Here is a 7,956-nt window from a genome sequence, read left to right as displayed (position 1 = left end):
ATGCCTCTGGGAAAACAGAACCACACCAGTGTCACAGAGTTTGTTCTCTTGGGATTCTCTGTTGACCCAAAGAAACAGACTCTTCTCTCTGCTCTTGGCTTATTAGTCTATCTGTTAACTCTGGTAGGGAATCTAGCCATCATTACATTGGTCTGCATAGATCAGTGCCTGCAAACTCCCATGTACTTCCTCCTGGGTAATCTGTCTTTTATTGAGATCTGTTATAGTTCCACCACTGCCCCAAAGATGTTGTGGGACCTCTTGCTGGGAAACAAAACCATCACTTTCATAGGATGTGCACTCCAAGGATGTGTATTTCTTTGTCACATTAGGAAGCACAGAATGTGTGCTTCTCATAGCTATGGCATATGATCGCTATGCAGCTATCTGCCATCCATTGCGCTATGCCCTTCTCATGAGGCAGAAGATATGTTGGGGACTCCTGGCATGTTCCTGGGCTATTGGAAACTTCAATTCCATCATCAACACAGCCTTGGTCTTTTCCCTTGACTTCTGCCACTCCAATGAAATTGACCACTTCTTCTGTGATGTTCCTCCCCTCCTGAAACTCTCTTGCTCTGATACGTCAGTTAGCCAGTTGGTGACTTTTAACATCTCTGGGGGTATCATGATTGTGGCTTTCAGTCTGATTCTTCTGTCCTACAGCCTCATTGTCTCCTCAGTGCTGAAAATCCGTAGTGCTCAAGGTAGGCTCAAGGCATTTTCTACCTGTGCTTCCCACCTCACTGTGGTGAGCATCTTCTATGGCACTCTCATGTATACTTACCTACGCCCATCCTCCAGCCATTCCATGGAGGAGGACCGCTTGGTTGCTGTTCTATATGCCATCCTTACTCCAATGCTAAATCCCCTGATCTACAGTTTAAGGAATAAGGAGGTGCAGAGAGCAGTCTGGCGAGCCCTTAGTAAGAACAAGTGGTAGGTATAGAGAGTACATGGCAGCTTAAAAAGGCAACTCCCTCCCCCAAGAATAATATAAAAAGGACTGAAAAGATTGTTGTTTGTTTCTTTTCAACTTTAATGTGGTTGGATCAGAACTGAATAATAAATGCATCCACTACGGCGGCGCGGTTGGTGTGGGTGAAGCACTGGAAGGCGACCGAGACCCCAACTATTTCTACATGGCTAGACAAACTTGTGGACTTAGCAAAAATGGCAAGACTCACTAACATGGTGAATAAGAAACCACCGGAAGAATATGACGAACAGTGGAGCGATTACCTGGACTTTCTTAAGAAAGATAGTAGCAACTGCTAGGCTAGGACTAATATGCAATGGGAACTGACTACATATTTCTTGAGATAATATCAGACTATACTATGTAAGGTATATTTGTATAGATGATGTATAGACTAGGATATAATAACTACCTATCAGCTGGTCATCTTCTTTTTTTCTTTTTCACTCTTCTGTACTCTATATATAATAACAATAAACAATAAAACTAAATAAAATAAAATAAAATAAATGCATCCAGAACATAATAGCTAACAGCCATGCTTGAGTTACCAACAGTCTTTGGTTTGTTTCCAAACACATATCCAAAAGCAAACGAAACCAAAAGGCAAAAAGTTGTATCTTCTTTAAATTTATTAAATGCAAACCTGAATAATTTTGCAACCAGAACGGGGTCCCACCTATTCAATCCTGCTTTCTAGTGCTTCTTCAGTGATTGCAATTGTGGTCTTAATATAACATCATATAATATCACCAATACAATTATAGGATATCACATAGGCAACAGCTCACCAAACTGAGGAGCTGTACAGTAACTGAGAACAAGACTTAGCATTGAAAACCCTAAGTGCTGCAGGCACAAATTGATTCCCTTTGGTATAGAAGAAATGAGTTATTGCTAAGACACTATTTGTTACTTCATTTATAATGAATTTATGACATGTTGCCCAGCTTGCATTGTAATGTAAGTATATCCCTAAATATTTAAAATACCTCATCTGTTCTATGTAATTACCCCCGATGTTTCATTAAGAGGGTTTCTACATTTTGGAAAAAAATACATACTGAAAGCCAATTTTAGGCAGTAAATTTTATCAAGCAAAAAATAGGCATAGCATTAGAAAAGGTGACCTAGGAATCAGAAACTTATGCATATGCAATTATAAAGCACAGAATCCTGGTTATAGAAGAACAAGAAGAAGAAGAGTTGGTTCTTATATGCCGCTTTTCCCTACCCGAAGGAGGCTCAAAGCGGCTTACAGTCGCCTTCCCATTCCTCTCCCCACAACAGACACCCTGTGGGGTGGGTGAGGCTGAGAGAGCCCTGATATCACTGCTCGGTCAGAACAATTTTATCAGTGCCGTGGCGAGCCCAAGGTCACCCAGCTGGCTGCATGTGGGGGAGCACAGAATCGAACCTGGCATGCCAGATTAGAAGTCCGCACTCCTAACCACTACACCCAACTGGCTAGAATATCAAGTTCTTATTAGTGCTGCTAAGAAAATTTGTTCATCTTTGAGCTTGGACATTTCTCTATATTCTGACCATGGATCATCATATTTATCCCATCTAACAAATCCACAGCAATGTCAAACCTCTATGCTTGTGACCTTCAACACTTGGACTTTTGCAGTGGTGACAGGAAGATATCTTAAAGTCCCTTACTGAAACAGATTGTACCTAAGCTACCAAGGCTGTAAAAAATCAGTTATTTGTGTTCTATTATATTGTCCACTATCTGTATTCTTGTATCCACTCCCAATTAGAAAGTGGGAGGCTTCTGATGAATACAAGATGCATCTGTGGCTAAACAGCCAGAATCCTGTTTTAATGGAACGAGTTGCAAAATTCATAAAACGAGGATGAGCGTTTAATGTTTAATATTGCACATATCTCCGGCTTCTATATTGTTGATTTATTTTGTGCTGAATTCCAATAAATATCTTCTTGTTAAAAACTTTGATGTGGTTAGCATGGTTAGTTAGACTTCCACTAATGGTTTTAAAAATCACTTGTTTAAACTATCTAAACATGCCATTTTGTGTGGTTTAACATTGACTTGCAGGCTTGCACTTTGGCCAAATAAGACGCTACACCGGGGTATGGCTTTAACATGGCTACAGTTTTATTTATTCTAACAGGGCAAAGAGGGCTAGCCTCCCCTGGCATGAGGAAAGAAGCCTACACCCATGGCTGCAACATGATCAGAAGTTCAGTGGCACCCTGGCACCAGCATTTACGTAGATGGGAAGACCAGCCCTTTGCCGCCTCGAATCTCCACTGGAGAAAGTAACCTACATGGGGACCAAAGGGTACCCACCACATTTGGCTCCCAGGTTGCTTGGCTATGAGTCCCTGGCCGCCCAGCCAGGTCAGCCACACTTGTTGCCCAGCCAGTCTCTTACTGAGACTCATCCAAACATCAGGGAGTCCAGCTTACAGACAGGCCTCTCTGCCAATGGGCTCCTTCTAACATTAACAACCAACCAATTTTAACATTAATAACCCACCTTTAAACATTATAACAATAACCAGTAACAAAAGGGACAGGGGGTAGAAAGGTGTCCTAGCAATGGTCTGGACAGAGAAGCCAGGCTTACTGCAGATGGCACCTTAAATAAGTACCCGCTGGTCCCGCCTCTGATATTCTGTCATTTGCGCCACTGGCACAAACACACCCCATGGCCCCCACACATGTTCCCCATGGACATCAAACCTTATCCAGCCGGCCAGCGGCAACGTCATGGTGATGGTACCACTTTACTTTGCTCTGGTTCAGCCTCACTTGGAGTACAGTGTTCAGTTTGGGACACCCCAATTGAAGAGGGATTTTGACAAACTGGAGCGTGTCTAGAGGAGGGCAACAAAGATGGTGAGGGGTTTGGAGTCCATGAAATATGAAGAAAGATTGAGGGAGCTTGGTCTGTTTACCCTAGAGAGGAGATGACTGAGAGGGGATCTGATAACCATCTTCAGGTATTTAAAAGGGTGCCATATGGAGGATGGAGCAGAATTGTTCTCTCTTGCCCCAGAGGGACAGACCAGAACGAATGGGATGAAATTAATTCAAAAGAAATTCCATCTAAACATCCAGAAGAAATTACTGACAGAGCGGTTTCTCAGTGGAATAAGTTTCCTCAGGAGGTGGTGAGTTCTCCATCTTTGGAAATGTTTAAACAGAGGCTAGGTAGCCATCTGACGGAGAGGTTGATTCTGCGAAGGCAAAGGGTTGGCAGGTTACAGTAGATAAGCGATTGGGATGTGGGTGTTGCTGGTATGATGCAAACACAACAATTTAGGATCCAAAAAAACTCATCCCCCATCCCCTACCTCTACTGTCCCCTTTATGTCTTTATGGGCATTAAAAAAGCAGTACAACTTCTTTTCTTATGACTATTGGCTCAGTAGATTTCATATAGGTAAGAAATTGTCTCCCATAACCCAGCAGGACTTATTTCCGTGTAGATATGGCCAAGATCGTTATCTCTTTGTTCTCTCTTGCACCTTTGGAATTCTGGCTTAGCTAGGAAATGTTCAGTACAGCCCAAAGCTGAGTTACATCCTTCTAAATCCATCACAATCATTAGGATTAAAAAGGGTGTCACTGATTCTAAAGTCATTTAAAATATAGACAGCCTTCCCAAGGCAGTTCCACTTGAGTTTCAGCACAGTTCTTCCACATATATGCCCACCCTCTGCATTTTCAAAGTGGATTTACAAGGGAGAGTGCTGTCATAATTAGTGGCATCTCAGAAACCGTCCTTTTTATTTTTTATACATACTTACTGATATATTGATACAATGGCTGCATCCCCACCCCCAATGGCAATATAAATATAGCATTGTAATGGTAGTTTAAACTGCTTCTTGGAATTCCAGCTTTCATTAATTTCATTCATTTTAAAGGAAGTCTCTATCCCAGTCCCTTGCAGAGATATAAGGAAAGGGCATTTCTCCATGAGGGGGGTGCTAAAGACTTCCTTAAAAAAAAAATCTTTCAGAGAACCTTCATAAATGATCACTGCAGCACTATATCAATACATTGATTTTGTAGCGATGCAAAAAAAAAACAAAACCTTAAAGCACTCATGGTCAGTTCATGGGGAAAAGGATTGGTTTGGGTATGATGACATTAATGATGAAAATAGGAAGCCCTGGTCCAGATAGCCCAGCATAGCCTGATCTCATCAGATTCTGGTAGCTAAGCAGGGACAGCCCTTGTTAGTATTTGGATCGGAAACCACCAAGAAATACCATGTTCACTATACAGTGGCAGACAATAACAAATGGCCACTGACAGGGGTAAGCATTTAGCTACGTCCAAGACAATAAAAAATATTTGAAAAAGACATTATCAGTATGTTTCAGCTGTTCTTTAAGCCAGATATAGATCCCCCCAAATGACTATGTAAATAGCCAACCCTCAAAAATTCCTGAAATATTCCAGTTTTTAAAAAGATTGCAGTCCCTTTAAACACCTTCCAGGAGAACTCACCCCTTGGAGAAGACATTTAAAAGGACAGTCAGCCCTTTAAATAAGTTCAGAATTCACTTGCAGCTTGGATAAGTAATTTAAATGGACTGTGATCTCCTTACTTCTGGATTACCAGTGGCTTTCAAGGAATTCATGCTGCTTCACAGATTTTTTTAAAAAAATCAGAATATCTACATTAACATCATATTATAGCTTAACACATGGAAACGTAACAACTTTGTTCAAGAATTTATAAAGAAAAACTGCAACCCAGAAGCATTAACAAAAAGATGTTTGAATCTCCATGACCAAAAGAAATGACCTAGTTAGTAGACTTCATCTTTACGAAGCGCTGCCCTTTCACTTCCCCTTGGTACTAGAATATCAGAAACAATTGCCAGATTCCCATATGATGAAAGAAGAGGGTGACAGAATCTGAGAATTGTTTCACAGTTGTCCTTACCCCCACCCGTATTCCATGCCATCAGAAAAAAAACAAGACTAACAACATTTGTAGCAGGATATGGGCTTTCATGAGTCACTGCTGAGATACAGCTGGAACATGAGTCCCCATTAGACCTAAAAGAACAGCAGCACCATTGACTGTTTCCCAGTACTCAGTCCATAAGCAAAACATTCTTTTAGAACCAGTTCTGAAAAGACAGGAGATGTTAGATACAAAGTTATTGCTGATAGAAATCATACCTTTTGGGGTTTGGTTCCCTGAGAAACCCTAGAATCTTAATAAACAAATAGTGTCTCATGTCCTGCTCTTCTTCATGATGAGTCTCTGCTGTGTGTGGTTGCAGAGGAGATTTCTAAAATTGATCATTTGGAAGTAAATGAGTGGGTTAGAAACGAAACGAATACATTGCTCCAAACTGAGATGTTCTAAATTCTCTCCCCATCTGAACTGGTATCTTTCTTGAGTTTAATAAGCTATTTCAGTTGTGGTTGCCATCTCCTGAGAGATAATCAACTAGATGTTTCAAGAAATGTGTGAGGGGGTGGCAGTGGGGAGTTGATCCAGTAACTGAACTTGTGCTGCCCGGTGATGAAGAATGTAAACTGGGAGTTTGGATGTCCCTATTGCCTATCATTTAATTAGATAGGTAGGAAAAACCAAAGACACCAATATAAGATGGAGGAGACTTATCTTGGCAGTAGCATGTGCAAAAAGGAGTCTTAGTAGACCATACATTGAACATGAATCAGCAGTGTGACTCAGTGGCTAAAAAGGGAAATGGGATTTGGGGCTGTATCAAACGGAGTAGCATGTCCAGATCACGGGAGGTGATGGTACCACTTTACTCTGCTCTGGTTCGGCCTCACTTGGAGTACTGTGTTCAGTTTTGAGCACCCCAGTTGAAGAGGGATGTTGACAAACTGGAACGTGTCCAGAGGAGGGCAACAAAGATGGTGAGGGGTTTGGAGACCAAGACATATGAAGAAAGGTTGGGGGAGCTTGGTCTGTTTAGCCTAGAGAGGAGACGACTAGGAGGAGATCTGATAACCATCTTCAAGTATTTAAAAGGGTGCCATATGGAGGATGGAGCAGAATTGTTCTATCTTGCCCCAGAGGGACAGACCAGAACAAATGGGATGAAATTAATTCAAAAGAAATTCCATCTAAACATTTGGAAGAAGTTCCTGACAGTTAGAGTGGTTTCTCATTGGAACAGGCTTCCGAGGTGGTGGGTTCTCCATCTTTGGAAATTTTTAAACAAAGGCTAGATAGCCATCTGACGGAGAGGCTGATTCAGAGAAGGCAAAGGGGTGGCAGGTTACAGTAAATGAGCGATTGGAATGTGAGTGTCCTGCATAGAGCAGAGGGTTGGACTAGATGACCCATAAGGTCCCTTCCAACTCTATGATTCTATGGTTCTATGGTTCTAGATATTACTTGGCTATGTGGGAAAGAAGCAGAGAGCAATGGGAACTATGAATTTCAAATCATATATGATTTATTTCATTCTAGTTCACAATAACCTCCAGGAACAATATCTGGAATACCCAGCATCCTCAAACATGCATGGAACTGGCATGGGAGTCTTCCTGTTATTATCCTCTCTTCCACACTCACTCCATATAAGTGACTTTGTTAATGACCCTAGGGTGGTTTTTTTCCCTTCAGCTCAAGGGGGAAACAACTGCAAAAATTGCTCCTCTCTTATTAATAGCTCTGTAACAGCAGAAATGACACGAAGCTCTAAAACTCTGTGACTGAGACACACAGAACTTGGAGTGCTCCCAGATGCAGACATGAGTGCAGCTCCAAGAAAGAAGTCCTCATTGCCAGTGACTGGCCATGGCAACAGCATTCTTAAATCTGGAATAAATTAAGATGCCTAACAGGTAACAAACAAGTCTTACTGGATTTTCCTCACAGTCTCGGAAGGGTTTTCTGGATTGTGGAAGCACTTCAGAGAACAAATTTAAGGACCTTTCCCCCTCATCTTTGTTTTATCAGGTGTGGCGTTATATGTCTTGAACTGGTACATAC

At 41.6% G+C, this 7,956-nt stretch overlaps 1 pseudogene; it reads left to right on the top strand.

The window, feature by feature from the left end:
* On the top strand, positions 1 to 943 carry LOC143825338 (olfactory receptor 5F1-like; annotated as a pseudogene).
* Positions 944 to 7,956: the final 7,013 nt, after the last annotated feature.

The sequence above is a fragment of the Paroedura picta genome, chromosome 16 (assembly GCF_049243985.1).
Source record: "Paroedura picta isolate Pp20150507F chromosome 16, Ppicta_v3.0, whole genome shotgun sequence".
Lineage (NCBI taxonomy): Eukaryota > Metazoa > Chordata > Lepidosauria > Squamata > Gekkonidae > Paroedura > Paroedura picta.
Note: the sequence above shows the minus strand (reverse complement) of the source record. Positions and strands in the feature narration are given on the sequence as shown.